We start from the raw sequence: 27,551 nt of genomic DNA on the forward strand, positions 1-27,551 counted from the left end.
GAACTGTTGAACTAACATACCACACCCCAAAACTACTATATACAAAAAAAAGGTAAAAACATCATATTTTACCATAAGTCAAAAACAAATTGAATGTAAACCGAAAAAGAGAATCAGAAATTGGAAACAGTAAAACTTCAAAACTGGGTCAAATTTTCATGCAAACAAACTAAAACAAAAGGAAACTACCTAATTTACCTCTTCAACTTCCTTGAAATACCATAACATAAAGATGGCCATCAACCATCAATGTTTTTTAAAACGGTGGCCGGGCGATGTTAATTAGTTTTCCCATCGATGGATGAGAGAGAGACAATGTTTTTTTTACTTTAACTGGACGGATCTTAGCCCCGCCCCTTTCTTGAATTAGTCCGTGGCCCATCGTACCCCCAGCAGTGGTGGCCATCAAAGGGGTGCAAATCATCAATGATTCCCCATAGATGGTTTTTGTGCCATGGATGGTAATCACCAATGGCCATCCCAACCATAACAGTACAAGAATACTAAAACTATGGCAATAGAGTATTCATGATTACCTTCTAAAACATTAGAAGCTATGGTTTTCCAAAACAATTTTGATATTCTGTATTTTACCAGTGAATAAGCCCAGCATCAGCCAGGCATCAAAAAATTACATGAAACTCATGGTTGTTCCTCTCCACGGAAATCTTTAGTAAAAGGCGAAAGATTTATTCGATCTGAAGAGAAACCAGAGTATACTAAAGAAGAGTCATGATTATCTCCCCGGATTCAAACAGACCTCAGTTTACCAAGAGAGAGGATTTTAGACACATATATGAAACAATTTTCAAACATAAACTATAAAATACTAATATATTTACAACAGAAAAATTAAAAGGGCAAAATTTTACTTCCAAAATGCAAAATCAAAACAAACAATAAAAAAACCACTGCAATGTATCAGATGCATCATGGGAAAGTATTCAAATGAGACTACCAAGTAAAGAAAGAATTACAGTCAGAATTGTCGAATGGTGATTCAAAACCAGTTCTTCAACTTGGTCGAGTACCTACAGACAACACTATGGTATACAGTGCTGGAATAACATCTTGGTAACAGAGTATTCTGGAGAATCATCTACAAGAGAAGAAACACATTTATTTCCCCAGTTTTACATTAAAAAACAAAATCAACATTTAAATGTCAAATTCTAAAAAATTGAATGAAAAAATTGACATTTCTGAATTTCACTAGTAAATAAGCCCAGCATCCGTCAACCAGACAGCATATAAAAAACTTGCATGAAATTCATGAAAATCTTTAGTAAATGACAAAAGATTTATTTGATCTTAAGAAAAAGACAAGTACACCGAGTGTCACTGTTACCTCCCTGGATGCAAACAGACCTCATTTCAACAAGCGAGAGGACAGAACAAACTTATAGTTGTTATTATTATTCTTATCATTTATTTATATGGCACCACAAGTGTTCCGCAGCACCTTACAAAGTACATAAACAAATAGGTGACCAATGACTTACAGTACAATACAAAACAAAGCAGGACAAGGACATGGATAATATACATTGCTACATACCACCCACATAGGCAGCAAAGCATAAGCAACCAAGTGCTAGGTGCCCTAGTGGGGAGTAAGAAGTAGATGAAAGTAAAGTAGGGAGAAGCACAAGAGGCACAATTTTCAAGCCCATCCTATATAATCCTAAATAAATGTAATATTTTTCAAAGTTAAAAAAGGATAAACTTGCAGAGAACCTATGAACTGTATCAGATGAAACATAAATAAGAGTGCACTTTACACTACGAAGCAGTGTTTCCACGTTCAAGTTTTCAGATCCCTACCTATTTTTCCTGGTCAAACTTTGAACTTCAAATGCTGCGGTACACACATAACAACATGAATGATACAAAACTATGGTATAAAGACACACGGTCGACAGTTACCATCACATTCAAAAAGTCGACACAACAATACTGACGTGTTCAACATGTCAACAGACACCACATGGACATCCTCTGAATGTTGACATGTTTAAAAGTATAACATGTCAACATTATGCACATCAACATGAGAACTGTCGAACTAACATACCACACCCCAAAACTACTATATACAAAAAAAAGGTAAAAACATAATATTTTACCATAAGTCAAAAACAAATTGAATGTAAACCGAAAAAGAGAATCAGAAATTGAAAACAGTAAAACTTCTAAACTGGGTCAAATTTTCATGCAAACAAACTAAAACAAAAGGAAACTACCTAATTTACCTCTTCAACTTCCTTGAAATACCATAACATAAAGATGGCCATCAACCATCAATGTTTTTTAAAACGGTGGCCGGGCGATGTTAATTAGTTTTCCCATCGATGGATGAGAGAGAGACAATGTTTTTTTTACTTTAACTGGACGGATCTTAGCCCCGCCCCTTTCTTGAATTAGTCCGTGGCCCATCGTACCCCCAGCAGTGGTGGCCATCAAAGGGGTGCAAATCATCAATGATTCCCCATAGATGGTTTTTGTGCCATGGATGGTAATCACCAATGGCCATCCCAACCATAACAGTACAAGAATACTAAAACTATGGCAATAGAGTATTCATGATAACCTTCTAAAAACATTAGAAGCTATGGTTTTCCAAAACAATTTTGATATTCTGTATTTTACCAGTGAATAAGCCCAGCATCAGCCAGGCATCAAAAAATTACATGAAACTCATGGTTGTTCCTCTCCACGGAAATCTTTAGTAAAAGGCGAAAGATTTATTCGATCTGAAGAGAAACCAGAGTATACTAAAGAAGTGTCATGATTATCTCCCCGGATTCAAACAGACCTCAGTTTACCAAGAGAGAGGATTTTAGACACATATATGAAACAATTTTCAAACATAAACTATAAAATACTAATATATTTACAACAGAAAAATTAAAAGGGCAAAATTTAACTTCCAAAATGCAAAATCAAAACAAACAAAAAAAAAACCACTGCAATGTATCAGATGCATCATGGGAAAGTATTCAAATGAGACTACCAAGTAAAGAAAGAATTACAGTCAGAATTGTCGAATGGTTATTCAAAACCAGTTCTTCAACTTGGTCGAGTACCTACAGACAACACTATGGTATACAGTGCTGGAATAACATCTTGGTAACAGAGTATTCTGGAGAATCATCTACAAGAGAAGAAACACATTTATTTCCCCAGTTTTACATTAAAAAACAAAATCAACATTTAAATGTCAAATTCTAAAAAATTGAATGAAAAAAATTGACATTTCTGAATTTCACTAGTAAATAAGCCCAGCATCCGTCAACCAGACAGCATATAAAAAACTTGCATGAAATTCATGAAAATCTTTAGTAAATGACAAAAGATTTATTTGATCTTAAGAAAAAGACAAGTACACCGAGTGTCACTGTTACCTCCCTGGATGCAAACAGACCTCATTTCAACAAGCGAGAGGACAGAACAAACTTATAGTTGTTATTATTATTCTTATCATTTATTTATATGGCGCCACAAGTGTTCCGCAGCACCTTACAAAGTACATAAACAAATAGGTGACCAGTGACTTACAGTACAATACAAAACAAAGCAGGACAAGGACATGGATAATATACATTGCTACATACCACCCACATAGGCAGCAAAGCATAAGCAACCAAGTGCTAGGTGCCCTAGTGGGGAGTAAGAAGTAGAAGAAAGTAAAGTAGGGAGAAGAACAAGAGGCACAATTTTCAAGCCCATCCTATATAATCCTAAATAAATGTAATATTTTTCTAAGTTAAAAAAGGATAAACTTTCAGAGAACCTATGAACTGTATCAGATGAAACATAGATAAGAGTGCACTTTACACTACGAAGCAGTGTTTCCACGTTCAAGTTTTCAGATCCCTACCTATTTTTCCTGGTCAAACTTTGAACTTCAAATGCTGCGGTACACACATAACAACATGAATGATACAAAACTATGTTATAAAGACACGCGGTCGACAGTTACCATCACATTCAAAATGTCGACACAACAATACTGACGTGTTCAACATGTCAACAGACACCACATGGACATCCTCTGAATGTTGACATGTTTAAAAGTATAACATGTCGACATTATGCACATCAACATGAGAACTGTCGAACTAACATACCACACCCCAAAACTACTATATACAAAAAAAAGGTAAAAACATAATATTTTACCATAAGTCAAAAACAAATTGAATGTAAACCGAAAAAGAGAATCAGAAATTGGAAACAGTAAAACTTCTAAACTGGGTCAAATTTTCATGCAAACAAACTAAAACAAAAGGAAACTACCTAATTTACCTCTTCAACTTCCTTGAAACACCATAACATAAAGATGGCCATCAACCATCAATGTTTTTTAAAACGGTGGCCGGGCGATGTTAATTAGTTTTCCCATCGATGAATGAGAGAGAGAGACAATGTTTTTTTTACTTTAACTGGACGGATCTTAGCCCCGCCCCTTTCTTGAATTAGTCCGTGGCCCATCGTACCCCCAGCAGTGGTGGCCATCAAAGGGGTGCAAATCATCAATGATTCCCCATAGATGGTTTTTGTGCCATGGATGGTAATCACCAATGGCCATCCCAACCATAACAGTACAAGAATACTAAAACTATGGCAATAGAGTATTCATGATAACCTTCTAAAACATTAGAAGCTATGGTTTTCCAAAACAATTTTGATATTCTGTATTTTACCAGTGAATAAGCCAAGCATCAGCCAGGCATCAAAAAATTACATGAAACTCATGGTTGTTCCTCTCCACGGAAATCTTTAGTAAAAGGCGAAAGATTTATTCGATCTGAAGAGAAACCAGAGTATACTAAAGAAGTGTCATGATTATCTCCCCGGATTCAAACAGACCTCAGTTTACCAAGAGAGAGGATTTTAGACACATATATGAAACAATTTTCAAACATAAACTATAAAATACTAATATATTTACAACAGAAAAATTAAAAGGGCAAAATTTTACTTCCAAAATGCAAAATCAAAACAAACAATAAAAAAACCACTGCAATGTATCAGATGCATCATGGGAAAGTATTCAAATGAGACTACCAAGTAAATAAAGAATTACAGTCAGAATTGTCGAATGGTGATTCAAAACCAGTTCTTCAACTTGGTCGAGTACCTACAGACAACACTATGGTATACAGTGCTGGAATAACATCTTGGTAACAGAGTATTCTGGAGAATCATCTACAAGAGAAGAAACACATTTATTTCCCCAGTTTTACATTAAAACACAAAATCAACATTTAAATGTCAAATTCTAAAAAATTGAATGAAAAAATTGACATTTCTGAATTTCACTAGTAAATAAGCCCAGCATCCGTCAACCAGACAGCATATAAAAAACTTGCATGAAATTCATGAAAATCTTTAGTAAATGACAAAAGATTTATTTGATCTTAAGAAAAAGACAAGTACACCGAGTGTCACTGTTACCTCCCTGGATGCAAACAGACCTCATTTCAACAAGCGAGAGGACAGAACAAACTTATAGTTGTTATTATTATTCTTATCATTTATTTATATGGCGCCACAAGTGTTCCGCAGCACCTTACAAAGTACATAAACAAATAGGTGACCAGTGACTTACAGTAAAATACAAAACAAAGCAGGACAAGGACATGGATAATATACATTGCTACATACCACCCACATAGGCAGCAAAGCATAAGCAACCAAGTGCTAGGTGCCCTAGTGGGGAGTAAGAAGTAGAAGAAAGTAAAGTAGGGAGAAGCACAAGAGGCACAATTTTCAAGCCCATCCTATATAATCCTAAATAAATGTAATACTTTTCTAAGTTAAAAAAGGATAAACTTGCAGAGAACCTATGAACTGTATCAGATGAAACATAGATAAGAGTGCACTTTACACTACGAAGCAGTGTTTCCACGTTCAAGTTTTCAGATCTCTACCTATTTTTCCTGGTCAAACTTTGAACTTAAAATGCTGCGGTACACACATAACAACATGAATGATACAAAACTATGTTATAAAGACACGCAGTCGACAGTTACCATCACATTCAAAATGTCGACACAACAATACTGACGTGTTCAACATGTCAACAGACACCACATGGACATCCTCTGAATGTTGACATGTTTAAAAGTATAACATGTCGACATTATGCACATCAACATGAGAACTGTCGAACTAACATACCACACCCCAAAACTACTATATACAAAAAAAAGGTAAAAACATAATATTTTACCATAAGTCAAAAACAAATTGAATGTAAACCGAAAAAGAGAATCAGAAATTGGAAACAGTAAAACTTCTAAACTGGGTCAAATTTTCATGCAAACAAACTAAAACAAAAGGAAACTACCTAATTTACCTCTTCAACTTCCTTGAAATACCATAACATAAAGATGGCCATCAACCATCAATGTTTTTTAAAACGGTGGCCGGGCGATGTTAATTAGTTTTCCCATCGATGAATGAGAGAGAGAGACAATGTTTTTTTTACTTTAACTGGACGGATCTTAGCCCCGCCCCTTTCTTGAATTAGTCCGTGGCCCATCGTACCCCCAGCAGTGGTGGCCATCAAAGGGGTGCAAATCATCAATGATTCCCCATAGATGGTTTTTGTGCCATGGATGGTAATCACCAATGGCCATCCCAACCATAACAGTACAAGAATACTAAAACTATGGCAATAGAGTATTCATGATAACCTTCTAAAACATTAGAAGCTATGGTTTTCCAAAACAATTTTGATATTCTGTATTTTACCAGTGAATAAGCCAAGCATCAGCCAGGCATCAAAAAATTACATGAAACTCATGGTTGTTCCTCTCCACGGAAATCTTTAGTAAAAGGCGAAAGATTTATTCGATCTGAAGAGAAACCAGAGTATACTAAAGAAGTGTCATGATTATCTCCCCGGATTCAAACAGACCTCAGTTTACCAAGAGAGAGGATTTTAGACACATATATGAAACAATTTTCAAACATAAACTATAAAATACTAATATATTTACAACAGAAAAATTAAAAGGGCAAAATTTAACTTCCAAAATGCAAAATCAAAACAAACAAAAAAAAAACCACTGCAATGTATCAGATGCATCATGGGAAAGTATTCAAATAAGACTACCAAAGAAAGAATTACAGTCAGAATTGTCAAATGGTGATTCAAAACCAGTTCTTCAACTTGGTCGAGTACCTACAGACAACACTATGGTATACAGTGCTGGAATAACATCTTGGTAACAGAGTATTCTGGAGAATCATCTACAAGAGAAGAAACACATTTATTTCCCCAGTTTTACATTAAAAAACAAAATCAACATTTAAATGTCAAATTCTAAAAAATTGAATGAAAAAATTGACATTTCTGAATTTCACTAGTAAATAAGCCCAGCATCCGTCAACCAGACAGCATATAAAAAACTTGCATGAAATTCATGAAAATCTTTAGTAAATGACAAAAGATTTATTTGATCTTAAGAAAAAGACAAGTACACCGAGTGTCACTGTTACCTCCCTGGATGCAAACAGACCTCATTTCAACAAGCGAGAGGACAGAACAAACTTATAGTTGTTATTATTATTCTTATCATTTATTTATATGGCACCACAAGTGTTCCGCAGCACCTTACAAAGTACATAAACAAATAGGTGACCAATGACTTACAGTACAATACAAAACAAAGCAGGACAAGGACATGGATAATATACATTGCTACATACCACCCACATAGGCAGCAAAGCATAAGCAACCAAGTGCTAGGTGCCCTAGTGGGGAGTAAGAAGTAGATGAAAGTAAAGTAGGGAGAAGCACAAGAGGCACAATTTTCAAGCCCATCCTATATAATCCTAAATAAATGTAATATTTTTCTAAGTTAAAAAAGGATAAACTTGCAGAGAACCTATGAACTGTATCAGATGAAACATAAATAAGAGTGCACTTTACACTACGAAGCAGTGTTTCCACGTTCAAGTTTTCAGATCCCTACCTATTTTTCCTGGTCAAACTTTGAACTTCAAATGCTGCGGTACACACATAACAACATGAATGATACAAAACTATGGTATAAAGACACACGGTCGACAGTTACCATCACATTCAAAATGTCGACACAACAATACTGACGTGTTCAACATGTCAACAGACACCACATGGACATCCTCTGAATGTTGACATGTTTAAAAGTATAACATGTCGACATTATGCACATCAACATGAGAACTGTCGAACTAACATACCACACCCCAAAACTACTATATACAAAAAAAAGGTAAAAACATAATATTTTACCATAAGTCAAAAACAAATTGAATGTAAACTGAAAAAGAGAATCAGAAATTGGAAACAGTAAAACTTCTAAACTGGGTCAAATTTTCATGCAAACAAACTAAAACAAAAGGAAACTACCTAATTTACCTCTTCAACTTCCTTGAAATACCATAACATAAAGATGGCCATCAACCATCAATGTTTTTTAAAACGGTGGCCGGGCGATGTTAATTAGTTTTCCCATCGATGGATGAGAGAGAGACAATGTTTTTTTTACTTTAACTGGATGGAGCTTAGCCCCGCCCCTTTCTTGAATTAGTCCGTGGCCCATCGTACCCCCAGCAGTGGTGGCCATCGAAGGATTGCAAATCATCAATGATTCCCCAGAGATGGTTTTTGTGCCATGGATGGTAATCACCAATGGCCATCCCGACCATAACAGTACAAGAATACTAGAACTATGGCAATAGAGTATTCATGATAACCTTCTAAAATATTAGAAGCTATGGTTTTCCAAAACAATTTTGATATTCTGTATTTTACCAGTGAATAAGCCCAGCATCAGCCAGGCATCAAAAAATTACATGAAACTCATGGTTGTTCCTCTCCACGGAAATCTTTAGTAAAAGGCGAAAGATTTATTCAATCTGAAGAGAAACCAGAGTATACTAAAGAAGTGTCATGATTATCTCCCCGGATTCAAACAGACCTCAGTTTACCAAGAGAGAGGATTTTAGACACATATATGAAACAATTTTCAAACATAAACTATAAAATACTAATATATTTACAACAGAAAAATTAAAAGGGCAAAATTTAACTTCCAAAATGCAAAATCAAAACAAACAAAAAAAAACCACTGCAATGTATCAGATGCATCATGGGAAAGTATTCAAATGAGACTACCGAGTAAAGAAAGAATTACAGTCAGAATTGTCGAATGGTGATTCAAAACCAGTTCTTCAACTTGGTCGAGTACCTACAGACAACACTATGGTATACAGTGCTGGAATAACATCTTGGTAACAGAGTATTCTGGAGAATCATCTACAAGAGAAGAAACACATTTATTTCCCCAGTTTTACATTAAAAAACAAAATCAACATTTAAATGTCAAATTCTAAAAAATTGAATGAAAAAATTGACATTTCTGAATTTCACTAGTAAATAAGCCCAGCATCCGTCAACCAGACAGCATATAAAAAACTTGCATGAATTCTTGAAAATCTTTAGTAAATGACAAAAGATTTATCTTAAGAAAAAGACAAGTATACTGAGTGTCACTGTTACAATGCAGGACAAGGACATGGATAATATACACTGCTACATACCACCCATTTTTTTTTTAAATAACACAAAAAAAAAAAAAGAGATATGGTAAGAACTTACCTTTGTTATCTCTAATTCTACAAAGTCCATAGGGATCCACAAGAGACCTTGGGATATAGGTTGATGACATCAGTCGTCGAGCACCTCAATAGTTAAATTTTTGCTCCCAGAATGCACCAGGCTCCTCTACTATACCCCACCCCCAGGCCAAGGCACCTCATTTTCATAACAAGCCAATGGCCGGAGAAGAAGAAGAGAGAAGGAAGAAATTCTGGAACACTCAAGTATAACATTCTCACATACAGAAGGAGACGGAAAACCAGTGTCCAGAACAAAGCCCATCTGCAGCACAGGTGCGACAGGGCGGGAGTCCTGTGGATCCCTATGGACTTCATAGAAATAGAGATAACAAAGGTAAGGTCTAATGGGGCACATCCACTAGACGATCTACTCCCTGTCCAATCTCTAAACGATTTCCCCTTGATTTTTTCCCTTGAAATTTTATCTTTCAGTCTGAACGATTTGCAAACTACCTTTAATAGATCAAGTGAAATTGACCTGCATGTTCAGTTGACTGACGAGACGATCAAACGACCAGCGGGAGCGCGCATCGTTGATCGTTAACGACCAAACACTGCATGATTTATAAATGATTTTTTAACGATTGAACGATAACGACGTCGTTATCGTTCAATCACCTGCTAAAATCTTGTTGTGGATGCCCCCCTTTACCATATCTCTTATTTTCTACTGCAGGGTCCATAGGGCTCCACAGGAGACCTTGGGGATGTCCCAAAGCAGTCTCCTTAAGGTTGGGGACGCTCCTTTGCAGAAAGGAGAATCCGCCGCCCGAAGGAAGCATCCTGAGAGGCAAATGTATCAAATGCATAATACCTTAAGAATGTATGGACAGTAGACCACGTGGCCGCCTTGCACAGCTAAACAGCAGAGGCACCACGACAAGCTGCCCACGAAGGACCCAAAGACCGAGTAGAATGAGCCTTAACAGAGGACAGTACAGGAAGGCCCTCGTAGAGGTAAGCCTCTGAAATTGCCAGGCGAATCCAGCCTGCCAAAGTCTGCTTAGTGGCAGGCCATCCTTTCTTTCAGAAACCAAAAAGGACAAACAACGAGTCCGACTTCCGAAATGAGTTGGTACGGTCCACATAAGTTCGTAGAGCACGTACCACATCCAAAGAGGCCTCACCAGCTGGAAGGTCTGAGGAGTTAAAAGCTGGTACTACAATTTCCTCATTAATGTGGAAGCTGGATAGCACCTTAGGTAGGAAACCAGGGCAAGTACGAAGAACCGCCCTGTCCCTATGAAAAATCAGAAAGGGAGGGCGACATGAAAGAGCCCCCAAATCTGACACCCTTCTGGCCGAAGCAATGGCTAGAAGAAACACTTAGCCCAGTGGTTCAAATGGCGGTCCTTGTAGAGCCCTAAGGACCACAGTCAAATCCCAAGGAGCCACCGGTGGGATAAAGGGAGGTTGGATGCGAAGCACACCTTGCATAAAGGTGTGTACATCCGGAAGAGTAGCAATCCTATGGTGAAACAGTACTGACAGGGCAGAAACCTGCACCTTCAGAGAAGCAAGACGAAGCCCGCCTGTAGGAATGCCAAAATCCTGGATAATCAAAATGTCTGAGGATTATAACCTCTGGGGCGACACCATTCAAAGAAGGTGTGCCACACTCTGTGATAAATTCTCGCAGAAGCAGGCTTGCGAGCTCTGAGCATGGTGTTCACTACCGAGCTGGAAAAACCCCCGGAACTCAAGAGGGCAGTCTCAAGAGCCACGCCGTCAAAGAGACGACTCAGGTCCGGGTAGAGGCAAGGACCTTGGGACAACAGGTCCAGACGTTGAGGCAACAGCATTGGAGTGTAAATGGATAGACTCCGAAGATCTGCGTACAAGTGATGGTGATGTCTGGGCCACGCTGGAGCTACCAGCAGTAGCATACCTCCTTCTTGCTTTAACTTCTGAATCACCTGAGGCAGAAGGAAGAATGGAGGAAACAGGTTCGCGAACTGGAAGGTCCTTTTGACCGACAGAGCATCTACCAGCAGAGCCCCCATGTCTCTTGTTCTTGAGCCGTACCTTGGCAACTTGTGGTTGTGCCGAGATGCCATTAGATCTACTTCGGGAAAGTCCCCACTTGTTCACCAGAAGCTGAAATACTTCCTGGTGAAGTGACCATTCCCCTGGGTGTACATCGTGACGGCTTAGGAAGTCCGCTTCCCAGTTCAGGACTCCCAGGATAAACACCGCCGATATGGCTGGGACATTTTCCTCCGCCCAAGTCAGGATGCGGGATGAGTGCCTCCTTGGCGGTTTATGTAGGCCACTGTGGTGGCGTTGTCTGACTGGACTTGCACAGGTTTTCCGTGAAGTATGAACCTTGCTTGCTGAAGAGCCCCCAGAACTGCGCTGAGTTCCAATATGTTTATTGGAAGTACGGACTCCTCTATTGTCCACCTTCCCTGGAAGAGGTGTGAACCCGTCACTGCACCCCCAACCCCAGGGACAGGCATCCATTGTCAGAAGGACCCACTCTGGGATCCAAAAGGGGCGGCCCTTGGTAAGGTGACTTGTGTGGAGCCACCAAGTCAGAGACAGATGTACCTCCGGAGACAGTACCAATGTTTGGGTTCATATCCGGCGTGGAGATCCATCCCATCTGGAAAGGATCAGTGTCTGTAGAGGCCGGGAATGGAACTGGCCATACTCCACCATGTCGAAGGTCGACACTATGGAGCCCAGTAACTGCATTGCCGAGTGAATCGACACCCGGCGACTGTGCAGGCAGCTGCAGACCCGCTGCTGCAGCGTGGTTATCTTGTCCCTGGTCAAGAAAATCCTCTGTTGTTGAGAATCCAACAATGCCCCAAGATGTAGCATCCTCTGTGAGGGCGTCAGCGAAGACTTCTTCCAGTTGATCAACCAACCGTGGCTTTGTAGCACTGTTATTGTCATATGTAGGTGCTGAAGAAGTAATTACGGAGACCTGGCTAGCAATAGTAGGTCGTCCAGGTAGGGCAACAGACGGACCCCCTGCAGCCGCAGTTGGGCCGCCATCACTGCCATAAGTTTGGTGAACACTCTGGGTGCCGTGGACAGTCCAAATGGCAGGGCCTGAAACTGGAAGTGTTGTTGCAACACTGTGAACCTGAGGTACGTCTGGTGAACTGAAGCTATCGGGACATGCAGGTAGGCATCCTGAATGTCCAGAGACACCATAAAATCCCTAGGTTCCATAGCGAGTATAATTGACCGCAGGGTTTCCATTTTGAACCGAGGCACTCAGAGAAACTTGTTTAGGGACTTGAGGTTTAGGATAGGCCTGTATGCACTATTCGGTTTTGGAACCAAAAAGAGAGTGGAATAATAGCCCATTCCCCTCTGGGGAGTAAGTACCGGAACTATAACTCCCTGTAGGAGTATAGATCGTATAACTTTCTGCAGTTCCAATGCCTTTTCCTGATCCATCTGAAGTCCCATAGGGAAGAATTGATGAGGAGGTCTGTATTGGAAGGAAAGGGCGTACCCTTGAGAGACCACTTCCTTACCCAAGTGTGTGTTGTGGTATGCCACCAACACTGGGCAAACTGAAGAAGTCTGCCTCCCACCTTGGGGTCCCCCAAGGAGAGGCCCGCCCCGTCAGGCTGAGGGTTTAGTGTCAAGCTTGGCAGCTGGACTCCTGGTACTCCAAGCCTGCTTCTTGGGCTTTGTGACCTTCTTAGCTCCTGACGGTCTGAGAAAGGACTGAACCTTGGCCTTACCCTGAGGACGGAAAGTCCGAAAGGACTGAGGCCCCGATTCAGAGCCGGACGCTCTGACAGAGCGCTCGCTCTGAATCAGGGCCGTCCCTCTGAAATTAAGAGCGGCCTCCTGGCCACTCGCATAGCTGTGGGTGACCACCCACAGCTATAGTGAGCGGCCAAAATGATGGTCACGATGGTCAAGACCATCGGGCTTGCGACGAGACCCTTGCGGTAGGGTCTCGTGGCCGCAAGCCCTGGAGTGCTTTTGGCTTCTTTAAAGAAAGCATGTTTGGATTTGGCTGCTGGGGTATCCTCATCCCCAATATCCATAGCCACACGGACTGCACGAATGAGGCCGTGTACATAAATTTTTTACTTAGGCTCCGCCTCCTTTTGAGGGAGCTCTGTATCAGATAAGTCCTGAATTTCCCCATCATCAGTCGATACATCATCTTGATAATACGTGGACTGGGAAGACAGTACCTCCTTACTAGCAGGGCGCTGGAAAGACTTCCCCTGTAAAACCTCCGTCAGGTTTTGTACCGTATTGGAGAAAGTATTAACCCAATCAGGTTCAGTCTGGTAGGGAGTAGGTTGTAAAGGCATATTATGAGCCACAACCAACTGTCGGGGAATCCCCTGTGACGTAGATGGCATAGCAACCTGCGGAGCGTACCCCAATTGTGGGGCCACTGGAGGTACAGCAAGCTGACCCATCAGGGTAGTTAGTGCTTGTGCAAAACAAGCCCAGGGCGGCTCTTGAGAAGAGCTGGGCCCAGCAGGTAATCCTGCATTTCTCCCAAATCTACACAATCTCCCAAAATAATCTCTCCCTCCTTTTGTCCAGCAAAGCACCTGTTGCAGGACTATGTGAGGGGGATATCAGCCTGAGCAGAATCACTGCCAGACATAATGAATGTATGTGTCAAACTCCTCACCTCAACTTAGGCTCCGTCTTCACCACTGAACTGTGAAGAAAATTGATCCCTCAGCAGCACTGTCACCGCAAGGGCTAGTGACAGAGAAAGTACAGGGATAGCTAAAATGGCTGACAGAGAAAAAGAGTTTTACAGTCAGACAGCGCTAGCAACAGACACATACAATGCCAGGAAAACCTGCACTATATTGCACTATTATCAACTAACTAGACCTTGGGGTAAATTTACTACTGGTCGATTTGCAGGTCGATTTGAGGAGTGATTTAGCACTTCTCAAATCAACTCAAATCGAATATTTGAAAACCAGTGATTTTGCCAAATTTACTAATATTCGATAAGAAAGTCGATTTGGCCAAAAAAATCGATTTGAGTCGGTTGTGAAAAGTGATTTGCAGTTCGATTTCACATGTTCATGTCCAAATCAAACGGCAAATCACCCTTCAAAACGAACTGCAAATCCCCGACACACGAACTGCTTCTTGCTTTCACTTTCAGCATGAGCAGTTCGTTGTCACACAGATACCTGCAGACATCAGTGAGATGCCTGCATGTATCTGGCTGTAAAAAGTGTGTAAATAGTTAAATAAAAAAATAAAAAAGTGAAGTCCTCCCCCTAAATCCGAACCAGCCCTGGACTGCTGAAACCCAGTTCTGGTTGACTAAGTACAGGGAAAAAATGAGGTATGGTCTCCCTGTACTTAGTACAACCAGCACTGGGCTATGGGAAGCAGGGCTGGTCCTGGAGCTACAGGGAAAAAATTGCGTAGGGTTCCCCTGTAAGATCCAGAACCAGCCCTAGACCCTTTCTAACGGGGGACTGATGCCACAGCCAGGGGAGCCCTATCACCGGGCCCCCCAGCCGCGGCATCAGCCCGACCGTTAGTCAGCTCAGGCCAGGGATCCCTGGGGAGTTGGAGATCACTTAAAAAAAAGTGGGCACCCCTACTCCACAGGGAACCCTGGCCTGGGTTGACTAACGGTCAGGGCTGATGCTGCGGCTGGGGGGCCCGGTGATGGGGCTCCCCTGGCTGTGGCATCAGTCCCCCGTTAGAAAGGGTCCAGGGCTGGTTCTGGATCTTACAGGGGAACCCTACGCAATTTTTTCCCTGCAAATCCAGGACCAGCTCTGCTTCCCATAGCCCAGTGCTGGTTGGACTAAGTACAGGGAGACCCTACATCATTTTTTCCCTGTACCTAGTCAATCAGAACTGGGTTTCAGCAGTCCGGGGCTGCTTATGATTTTTTGGGGGGGATCTCACGTCAATTTTTTTCTAATTTTAACTCTTTCTTTGCTTTTTACAGCCAGATACATGCAGGCATCTCACTGATGTCTGCATGTATCTGTGTCAATCCGACCTGCTCATGCTCAAATCGAAAGCATGAATCAGGTCTATTGTATTGGGGATTTGAAGTTCGATTTGAAGTTCGATTTTGAGGTCGATTTCAAATCGAATGATAGTAAATAAGGGTTTTGTGTGTTGGGCAATGTAAAAGTACCAATGTTTTTCCGATGGTCAATTTGAGGGCAATTTGAGTCCAAATTCGATTTGAAGTCCGTTTTTACATTCGATTTGGCCTTTAGTAAATACCCAAAAGCAAAGTCGAAGTCAAATCGAATGAGAATCGCACCTCAAATCACTCAAAATACCAAATCGACCTTTAGCAAATTTTCCCCCTTGTGTCTAGTAGGAATAGTGCTACATACACCGACCTGCTTGGAGGAGGGGTATGTAGGGGGACCCAGGGTCCGCAGCTCCCTGTGAGACTAGTGTTTTCTGCACATTAAAATGGCCGCCGGAGGACTCACAGGGGGCGTGCCTGAGGGAGGAGAGCTACCTGCAACCGCCAAACCGCTGTGGAGAGGCACACAGTGCAGCGGGGAAGGGGCCGGCTTTGCCATATAGGGAAGGCCCGCTCCCCTGGCATGCTATTAACCCCTGGGATGCTACAACGTCTGTACGTTGTGGCCCCCTATCCCTGGTGGTCTAGTGACAGCGCAGGCGCCGTGCCTGGTGCCACACGCAGCCTCTTCCCAGGGACCCCCCAGCCCTGGGAAGTAAATGAACTGTGTTATCAGCGGGCGCCCGCCGCGGACGCCTGCTACTTACCTGAATGTCCCCCGTGACGTCCGACCACAGTCCTGGGCGTCTGGGGGCTTTTGCTAGCCAAAGCCCCCAGACACCCGCCGCAATCCCTAGCACAGTGCCAGCATCTCGGCGCCGGCGGGGTATCGGAGTGGCAGCATGGGCATCCACTGGACAGCCCATGCTGACCACTCTGCAGTAAAAAACAACTATTTTCTGGGCTGTCAACGCAGCCCCTCTTGAAGTGACCCGACTCCATGCCGAGCACCTATGAAACTGAGGTGCCTTGGCCTGGGGGCGGGGTATAGGAGAGGAGCCCGGTGCATCCTGGGAGCACAAATGTAACTATTGAGGTGCTCGACGACTGACGTCATCAACCTATACCCCAAGGTCTCCTGTGGAGCCCTATGGACCCTGCAGTAGAAAATATATTTTTTTTTATGACCAAAGAGTATAACAATTAACTAACTAACGCTAATAATGTTAATATATTTGCAGCTGAAAGTTCCAAAATAAGTGCTAGAGATACACCCAAAGAAATTTCATAGGCAATCAAATTATAATAATAAGAAACTGCACTCATATAAGTAAATACCAAACTGATATGGACTATATATACTGTCAGGGCCGGTTCTAGACATTTTAGATGGTGTTCCTCTGTGCGCGCTGAAAGTGCACGCGCTTCCGGAAAGGGGGCATGTCTTTGCGGAACATCCCCAATTCATCACACTGTGGGGCGTGCCCAGCACTTACGAAGGTGCTTGGCTTCCCCCAAGCTCTCCCCTCGTAGCGAATAATTGCCATGTGGCAGTAATGCCCTTTATAACACATTATGCCACACGCAGTAATGCCCTTTATAAACATATTATGCCACATGCAGTAATGCCCTTTATAAATACATTATGCCACACGCAGTAATGCCCTGTATAACATGCCACATGCAGTAATGCCCTTTATAACACATTATGCACATGCAGTAATGCCCTTTATAACACATTATGCCACATGCAGTAATAGCCTTTAGACCACATTATGCCACATGCAGTAATAGCCTTTATACCACATTATGCCACATGCAGTAATAGCCTTTATAACACATTATGCCACATGCAGTAATAGCCTTTATACCACATTATGCCACATGCAGTAATGCCCTGTGTAAAACATTATGCCACACGCAGTAATGTCCTGTATAACACATTATGTCACATGCAGTAATGCCCTTTATAACACATTATGCCACACGCAGTAATGCCCTTTATAACACATTATGCCACATGCAGTAATAGCCTTTATACCACATTATGCCACATGCAGTAATAGCATTTATAACACATTATGCCACATGCAGTAATGGCCTTTATAACACATTATGCCACACACAGTAATGTCCTTTATAACACATTATGCCACATGCAGTAATGCCCTGTATAACACATTATGCCACATGCACTAATACCCTGTATAACATCACACGCAGTAATGGTTTTTATAACACATTATGCCACATGCAGTAATGCCCTGTATAACAGATTATGCCATACGCAGTAATAACCTGTATAACACATTATGCCACACGCAGTAATGCCCTGTATAATACATTGTGCCACACACAGAAATTCCTTTTATAATACAGTATCCCCAATTCAAATTACACCACACATTAGTCCCTTATTCATGTTATGACACACAGTGGTTCCCCTTTTACACAATGCCCAAATTAGTGCCCCTTATACACAAACAGTAGTGGTGCCCCTTATAGAATGCTCACAGCAGTGGTGCCCCTTACACAATGGCCCCGGTAGTGGTGTCCCCCATGCAGTGCCCCCAGTAGTAATGCCCCGATATAGCCATGCCCCCAGTAGTAATGCCACCCTATAGCCATGCCCCAGAAGTAATTCCCCCTATAGACATGCCCCCAGTAGTAATGCCCCCTATAGTAATCCCCCCATAGCCATGCCCCCAGTAGTAATGCCCCCCTATAGCCATGCCCCAAGTAGCAATGCCCACCTATAGCCATGCCCCCCTATAGCCATGCCCCCAGTAGTAATGCCCCCTATAGCCATGCCCCCCTAGTAATGTCCCCCTATGCCATGCCCCATATAGCCATGCCCACATGCCTCCATTCTGAAAAAAATAAATACAATTAAAATACAAAACACAATACTTACCTTAGGCCCCGCTCCTGCATTCGCTGCCGTCTGGTCCCACCGCGGCTCCACCACGGATCTATGGGAGAGACGTCATGACGTCCCTCCCATAGTGCTCTCTGCTGGAGCCGGAGCTCAGGAGTGAGCTCCGGCTCCACGGATCTATGGGAGAGACGTCATGACGTCCCTCCCATAGCTTTCGTCTGCTGCTGCAGGAAGGGAGCCGGGTGCCCGCTGATACCAAATATCAGCGGGCGCCCGGCAAATGGAGCCTCCCTGCGGGGGGGCCGGCGCTGGTGGGTTTTCTTTTTTTCCCTTATGGGATTTTTTTTTTCACCTTCTGGGGACTCAGTTGCGCCCTCATGGGGCCGACGCTCTGGGCGACGGCCCTGTTAGCCCGCCCCTAGAACCGCCAATGTATATTGTCACAGGATCATGGTAAGGGCACCATCAGGGCTGGCTCTAGGAGTGTTCGACCTGAGCAGTCGAACAGGGGCACCACCCATAGAAGGCGCACCCTTCCCCAGCATCCCGATTTCAGTGGGACAGTACTTTCCCGCTGTTCCACCAGTGGGTGGTCAAATCGGGGGGTTGGGGACCCCCACCGCTGCAGCTGTGCAGCGGTGCCAGGACCCCGGAGTCTGAATGGATGCTGCGCGCATGTGCACGGCATCCATTCAGTGCCGTGATCGCGCTGGGGGAAGCCCAGCTAGTGAGGCTCCCCCCAGCCTGATGTTATTTGGAGGCATGCCATGCAGGCACGCCCCTCAGATAACGTCACGTAAGGAGGCATGGCCTATGGTAATTAGGCCATGCCCCCAATTTCGGCCGTGTGCGATAAGGAGCGCAGAGCACCTGGCCGGCACAGGGCGCTATTAGCCCTGGAGCCGGTCCTGGGCGCCATCTACTGGGTTAAACAGCAGCACCTTGTATGCAGCAGCCCATTAGTAACACACCAGTCCAGTGCCATATCCACAGTTTCAGAGCACAAAATAAACAAAACATAAAATATAAATCCTAGCCTGTCCACTAACATACAATTCCATCTTACAAGGTGGAAGGACCTACTGCCCAACTCACAAGAACAGCATTAAGCCCAGCACCTCATTGACAAGCAATGGCCTCTTTTTCTCTGCAGACCTCAACCTGCTCCCCAGGCAGTAAGAGAATTGAAACAGATCCACCTTTTATCAGCCTCTCACAGGTGGTCTGGCAATCAAGGTTGCTAACCAGCGAACTATCTACCAGACTAGGAACCTGGAGTATATATATATATATATATATATATATATATTTATATTATATTATATACACACACATACACTGTACCACAGGAGTGTATTCTAAGCCCATGGATAAAAAATATGCTACTACAGGCCAGTAGCCATCACCCCTGTGCTTTGAAAAATGGGCTACCTAAATCCCAGATGATACGAGTGGCACGGATCACCCGCGTCCATACCACACTGAGCTCGTAGTTAGACAAAGTAGCTTAGAAATTCCTTAACAGAGGTTATAACGATAAAACAGAAAGAGGAGGTATTGTCTATGCCTAGGTCCTGATTACTTTACGCCAGTGTCAGAAAATCTGACCATGTGATCTCTTGGGTCAGAAAGTATAATACGTCCAGTCCGGTACTCTCCGAGGTGACAAGAGCCCTATGGCCAATTGACAGATACAGACCTTCAATGCTTCAAGAAAAGCCACCCATGCATTGTTTCATCCATGGAAGGTACATCAAGGACATAATAGTCCATACTGATATCACCAATTTTTCTACTTCCTCCACACCAGCTTCTAATTTTTTATCTAAAGCTCCAAGGTGCTATAAATGTTTACATTGCATTACCTCCCGCAACATGGTTACTGGTTCCTTTCTATGTGTCCCCACATAGAGTGCCAGTACAACATCAGACACGTTTTGATGTGAACCTCATCATTCGTAGTTTATTTTATCATTTGCCCATGCTGGCTGTACTGTATGGGTAAGACCACAAGGACCATGAGTTAGAGAATGGGTCTACATCGCTGAGCCATTAAGGTGGCGCTAGGAGGCAAATTCTCTGACCAACCAATGGCGAGGCATTTTGCTGAATTTGAACACAACTTATCAAGTTTGAAACACATGGTCATCGATCATGTGCCCAAGGTATTAAGAGGAGGAGATTGGGCTAATAAACATTTACAAGTGGAGGCAAGATGGATGTATTCCCTCGATACCATCAGTCCCAATGGCTTAAATTAAAAGATGACCTGGAGTGTTTTTTAATTACATTGACCATCGATGCAACAATGGTTCTTCTTTATATTTAAATTTTTATCTTTTCTTATTTTGTAATTTTTTTTTTTATTTTTTTTATTTTTAAAAAATATACCAACCACCTTATTAACAATGAGTTCTTGTTGTTTTTCCATCCATACTCAGGATTATTTACATATTACAGCTCCCCTATATTCCCAGGGGTTTGCATTAAATGTCAGGCTTTAGGACTGTATCACTCCCAGAGTTGTTACACTTTACAGTTTTTTATCTGATTCTCTGCATGCTCTCTTATGCTTCATTCCTGCAGGTACTCTGGGCCTGATTCAGAGCCGGACTATCTGAACGAGCGCCCGCTCTGAATCAGGGCGTTTTTTTTTTTTTTAAATGTTGCGGCCTCTTGGACGCTCGCATAGCTGTGGGTTACAACCCACAGCTTATGCGATCGTCCATGAAGATGGTCGCGATGGTCAAGACCATCGTGACCATCGGACTTGCGACGAGACTCTTGTGGTAGGGTCTCATTGCCGCAAGCCCAAGAGTGCTTCTGGCTCTTTCAGAGCCAAAAGTACTCCCACTGACATCACTAGTGATGTCAGTGGGGCCGGCCTCAGACGGTAGGCGTTCCCATGGGAACGCCTCCGTCTGGGCAGGCACGCCCCTGCCCCGCCCACCAAAGGGGGCGTGCTGTCACTCAACATTGACAGCACGCCCCCTTTGTAGGGAGACCCGGAGCGACGGCTTCCCCGTCGCTATCCAGATCTCGCGCATGCGCACGACGGAGCCGGCTCCGTCGTTCGCATGCGCACTGGGCCACTATCGACCCGCTTGCGAGCGAATAGCGCTCGCGAGCGTGTCTGAATCACGCCCTCTGCCTTTTATCCTTTTCTCACTGTCAGCGGTACTTTGGTGTTTGGTGGTTTTCTACTTTCTTTACACAGGTGCTGTTTACTTTTATTTTCCATTCAGTGCTCCCTCCCTGCTGCCAAACTTCCCTAGTTGCCCCTGCAAACCGGTGGTCATCAGCGCGATGACATCATCCCCAGGCCACCCGTCAGTAGGGATTGCCATCGGTGGTGATACAATCGATGGTCATCATTGATGGTAAAATAGCAAGTAGCCATTGATAGCTACAAACTATTCAATGGATGACCATCGATGGTTTCACCAACTGATGGTCATCCCTGTTTTGTGACTGACTGACCCGTGGCCCAATCGGAACCTGAGGCGTGGCTTCATGGGTGCCGGGACGGAGCTATGCTATGAGTCTCAGCACCTTGTAAATAAAAGCAACTGGTTATGCTTAGCCATCGATGGAGGGAAACCATCTTGTTCTCCTCCATTGATAGCAAAAGCATTCAACATCGGCCATAAACAGATGATAATAAATCATAGATGGTCGACGGCCATCCCTACCCATCGGCTCTGCCTGTTTCCTGCATCACTCATTCACACGTGGGCTTCTTCACCTACTTAAGGTAAGATTATGGCTGTTTAATCATGTATGTCACCTTGACAAAGAGGCGTCTGTGCCCCGAAACGTCAGCCTTTTGATCTGCAGTGATCTGAAGAAACTTGTTTGGTTTGTAAAACCTCGGAATGCCGCTGCTTTATTTTATGCATCTATACCAGTGGTTCCCAAATTTTTTGAATCATGGCGCCCTAGAGTATCAGCATTTTTTCCACGACACCCCTGGGCCAAAAGTTTCTTATTGAGAAATTTTGAAAAAATGAAATCAAGTAAATTGTGCTTGCATGGCATCCTTAGGTTCAGTTATGTATTGGTTGACAGGGCTACGTTTCTTTTTGTCCACATATTTTTTCGACTGTCAGCCATTAGCACTGGTTTTGCCTATTACACTGACAAAAAATTATTTTATTTGGTACTGGACCACCAAACCGAGGCCCCCCTGCAAGTGCCCTGAGGCACCCTTAGCAATCAGCAAAGCACAAGCCTGTTTATGCTTTCCTCCTCCAGGGGCCCGTTTGGACTCGTTCCCCAGTTCACATATACATTACAGAGCTGCCGATCGTCACAGACTCCTTCGGCATCAATTTCCTGGTATAGACCGCTCTCCGTACACCTGTGCACAATGACCGCCGCCAGGGACTTGAGAACCACGCAGTTGACTATGCAAGTTCCACACCTGGTCTCAGGACCTGTCCACATTGTTGTATCCACAACCATGTACGGTCAAACGCGTTTCGCCACTCCGGACTTTCTAGTGATGTAGAAAGTGTAAATAAGTATGAAATGTGCAATAAAAAACTACTATATGCCTACGTGTGGTCTTCTTATTTCAATATAGGTTTTCTGTCCTTAATTCATGAGCATCTCAGTGTAGAAAAGTAAACGTGGGCTGGGAACGATTTTTGTATCATTTTTGTACACAAATAAAAGTGGGTAATATACATTATATTATTCTGTACATATTTAGGAATGCTGTATACTGAAACATAGATAGATTATGTGAGCAGTATGGTCTGTTCTGTAACACCTACAGCTGCCGCCACGTTAGTAGTAACATGCCCGGCCGCTCCAGGAAGCAGTAATACAGCAAACAAGGTTTTTGAGTGTAAAAATGTATCAAGCTGACCTTTTTGCCAGTGGCCGCCCCAGATGTGTGTCTGGTATGGAGAGAGTCCCAGGGAATACTGTATGTAGTTTGGTGACTCTCCCAGAGGCCGTCTTTAGTGTGGAATACAGGGTTCACACAAACCTCTATTTGTATCTAAATCCCACACTGCTAGTGCTTGTTGCATGTTGCCAAGAACTAAGCACCCAAACCAAAACAGGAAAATAAAGAAAATACACCTAACTAAAAAATCTAGAACCTATCCAGTGCCTTACTCCGAGGCACTAAAAACAAGACCGAGGGCTTGATTCAGAGCCGAATGCTCTGACCAGAGCGCTCGCTCTGAATCATGGCCCTCCTCCCTCAACTTGGAGCATACCACCCACAGCTATAGCGAGCGTCCATGATGATGGTCGCGATGGTCAAGACCATCGCGACCATCGGGCTTGCGACGAGACCCTGCGGTAGGATCTCGGTGACCGCAAGCCCTGGAGTGATTTTGGCTCTATCAGTTCCCATGAGAACACCTCCGTCTGGCAGCCACGCCCCCGGCACGCCCACCAAAGGGGGCGTGCTGTCACTCACCATCGACAGCACGCCCCCTTTGGTGCGAGACCCATAATGACGGCTTGGCCATCGTTATTCGGGTCTCGCGCATGCGCACAACGGAGATCCCTCGCGTATACGCAATTCGGCCCCATCGACCCGCTTGCGAGCGTCCTGCGCTCGCGAGCGGGTCTGAATCAGCCCCTGAGGTTCTAGTGGAAGGGGAGGGGTTATATAGGGGGTGGGAGCCAGTCTTAATTAGTTAGTGCCTGACTCTATAGCTCACTATACATAACCCAGAGGTATTGGCATCCCCCAGATGGATGATAAAGGAAGTGTACACAACTTGTGGAAATACCCTCTAAGAGTAGTAGGCTGTGGCAACTTATATATTTGGTTAAATTGGTGACATGTTATTGGTCAGTTCATTCCATTTTTTGACATGTCCTTGTTAGTGCTTGACCCACATTTACATAAATGTCCTATACATATTAGTACCCATTTAATTTTCTTTATATATACTCTTACTTATGCTGGGCATACACTCCACAATTATCGGGCTGATCCACCCGATATCCGCGGATCACCCTGATAATTGTAGTATGTGTGTGTGTGTGTGTGTGGCCGACCGAGGGTTAAATATCGATCGGTCGGGCATGCTGGATTGTCCAGCATGCCCGTCCGATGCAATATCTGCAAGTTAAAATGTTGGCCGCATCGGGCAGTGTATGCCCAGCCACGGCCGAGAGACAGACATTTCCCCTTTTCCTTCCCATGGAAGGAACGCGGAAATATCTCCTCCCCCTGGGGTGGAGCGCAGATATCGAGGCCAATACTCTGTGAGACATCTCACAGTGTATGCCCGCAATATCTGTGGCCTGACAGGCATTTTATCTGGCAATATATGCCCAGCATTAGGAACAGTGGATATTTGTTTTCTTCTCTCTAAGGGCTCTATTTATTAACATTATTTTTACTAAATTAAAGTGAAAAAGGGTGTTTTCACACCCTTTTCACATTATTTTAGTTTCACCTAAAGTTACTACAGGGCAATTGGAGTAAAATTCCTAAAATTCTACTCCAACCCCTAATTATCACTTATTTTTAGTAAGCAGATCGCATTTCCCATAATTGTAATGGAAAATGTGATCTGTTTGCAAGTTACTAAAAATAAATTGTAAAAAAATACCGGGGAAAGCCCTGTGATAGTAACGCCACCTGGAGGTGGCGTTATCCAGGGTCTCCCCCCAGTTACCGGACTCCTGCTCCGCTCTAACGGGCAGAGCAGAGCCCGGAGCCGGCCCCAGACAGACTATACGCTGATTCACTTTAAGAAAAGTAAAAATTAAAACTTACCTGAGTCCAGGGATCGTTGATCGGGGTTCCGGGTGAAGTCCTCCCTCCGGTCAGCTGGTCTCCTATGCTGCACTGTGGCCCGGTCGTCACCTGACCCAGTGCAGTATGGGATGTCAGCTGACCGAAGCCACGGAGCACAGAACACTGCAGGTAAGTGTAATTAAGGAAGGGGGGTCGCTGGGGAGGGTCCGCGATCGCGGGAAGGGGGCTTAGCGATGGGGGAGGGCCTTAACAGTGGTCGGTCGGTTGGCGCATGCGTCAGCACTTGTCACAGTATTTTTTGCGAAAATACTGTGATAAGTGTGCGGAGGGGATTCGCAGGCACAGAGCTTTATCGCAAGCTCTGTCCCTGCAAGGGATTTTTAGTAAAACCCTGTGATATTGCCTGAATTCGCAATGTGAATTCAGTCGGCAATATCACACTACAATCTGCATTACAAATGCGGATTGTAGTAAATGGAGCCCAAAATCCTTTTATAAAGGAGAACTGTATCCAGAGTTCCAAATAAATGTTGCAACTTACAAATTTTGTTGCAACAAATGTAACAGTTGATCCCAGCATTCTAATATGCTCATATCCCACTGTGTTTTTCTAGTAACTACATTTAATCTAATAGAACATGTGTTTTTCCTCTATATATTCTATATTCAATTTAACGTTTGGTCATTTCTCTGTATAAATATAGTGTAACTACACTCTTACACGCTAATGTAATAGCACACACACTGAAATAGATATTTGCTTACTTGCGAAGCCCCTGATTTACTGTTATTTCGCATAGGAATGATTTATACATTTTATCACAGTATAGTGCTACGGTCACCTCCCATAAAGGTATCTTTACCAAAGGAAACGGATCACCAATGTGCCTATTGCCGTATAATTAATTTTCACCATCATGCAGTGCCGAAAAGGTATGACGTAAAAGGATGGGCGATCCGGTTCCTTTGGTAAAGATACCTTTATGGGAGGTGACCGTAGCACTATACTGTGAGTACGGTACGGATACCTTATATATCTATCTTGATGTGATGGAAAGCAGTCTATTGTGAACAACTTACATGAAAGACTAGTCTGGATATACTACACTATTTTTGTGTTTTTCTTTTTTCTTTCTCTTTCCGATAAGAATTGATGGAAGAAGATTATTAAGAATACTCAACTATTGGACCTTCTCCATTTGGATTGAGGACTTCCTTCTCAGTTAGCTTTTTAGTGGAGTGCACAGAGGTTGGGTTTGACTATATTTTTTTGTCTATTGTCATTGATTTGGAGGTTGGTGATCCCTCCTTTGGCATCCCCTCCATTGCAGCACTCGGTGCTGTTGTCCACTGTCAATTATCAGTTTAGCATATGCCCTCCACTATGTGGCACCCTACGCAGCTGCGTACCATGCGTAATGGGAGAACCAGCCCCGCCTACCATCACCAGTAACTTTCGATGTTAGAGATGGGAATCATTTAATGTTTTATCAGAACCACCAGTCAGATGGTTCTACTGTTCGATGTTTAACCCAGCACAATCGCTAGGTTTCTTCCCCGATGTTTCCCACATGTATTCCAATTTATTTTTTTACACTGTGTGGCTGTGGGCAGCTGCAGTTACTGTGTGTGTGATGCTTTGGGCTCCTGGCTAGCTCTCGCAGTGTCTTGTATTTAGAAGATTGATTTTTCAAATCACAGTTTACACAATCTGCTGCTGGAGGCGGTAGCTGCCAGAGTGAAAGACGCTCTGGAAAGCCAATCAATAGCAGCAGTGGCCATCGAGTGGTACAAATCATCAATGGTTCACCATAAATGGGTTTTTTTTGTGCCATTGATGGTAATCACTGATAGACCCTTCGATGGTGAGGATCGATGGACACCCCACTGGTGGCCATCTCTAGAACATATATACTGGAGCCCCGGCTTCCCGTGATAGTACCGATTATCGTTGATTATCGATTTGTACATATCGAATAAAATTGTGGGTTTTTTTTTTTTTTTTTTTTAAAGTTGATGCGCAGTATACTAGGGACAGCCATCTACCATTGATGGTATATAACCATCGATGGTCTGTGCCTGATGGCAAGCACTGATGTCGCCCCATCAATGGCAGTACCAGATGTTAACAAAACATCAGTGGTGTAGGACCGATGGTCGCTCTCTGCATATGCACAAAACCCAACCATCGATGGCTGCACCATCAGTGGTTTTCTAATGATGTTTCAAAACTATCAGTCATAGATGGTACAGGGATCGATGTCTATCACTACAGTATACCATACAAAATT

At 43.3% G+C, this 27,551-nt stretch overlaps 1 protein-coding gene and 5 non-coding genes across 6 annotated transcripts in view; all 6 read right to left on the minus strand.

The window, feature by feature from the left end:
* The window catches only part of ARMH1 (armadillo like helical domain containing 1), a 484,180-nt gene that overhangs the window by 435,044 nt on the left and 21,585 nt on the right, over positions 1-27,551 (minus strand). The window lies entirely within an intron of this gene.
* On the minus strand, positions 604-718 carry LOC148454857 (U5 spliceosomal RNA). The gene has a single exon (XR_015874792.1). It is a non-coding gene; the product is annotated as a U5 spliceosomal RNA (small nuclear RNA).
* LOC148454858 (U5 spliceosomal RNA) lies at positions 2,659-2,773 on the minus strand. The gene has a single exon (XR_015874793.1). It is a non-coding gene; the product is annotated as a U5 spliceosomal RNA (small nuclear RNA).
* Positions 4,716-4,830, minus strand: LOC148454859 (U5 spliceosomal RNA). The gene has a single exon (XR_015874669.1). It is a non-coding gene; the product is annotated as a U5 spliceosomal RNA (small nuclear RNA).
* On the minus strand, positions 6,772-6,886 carry LOC148454860 (U5 spliceosomal RNA). Its single transcript, XR_015874670.1, has one exon. It is a non-coding gene; the product is annotated as a U5 spliceosomal RNA (small nuclear RNA).
* On the minus strand, positions 8,822-8,936 carry LOC148454861 (U5 spliceosomal RNA). Its single transcript, XR_015874677.1, has one exon. It is a non-coding gene; the product is annotated as a U5 spliceosomal RNA (small nuclear RNA).

The sequence above is a fragment of the Taudactylus pleione genome, unplaced genomic scaffold (assembly GCF_031769625.1).
Source record: "Taudactylus pleione unplaced genomic scaffold, aTauple2 ptg000969l, whole genome shotgun sequence".
NCBI lineage: Eukaryota > Metazoa > Chordata > Amphibia > Anura > Myobatrachidae > Taudactylus > Taudactylus pleione.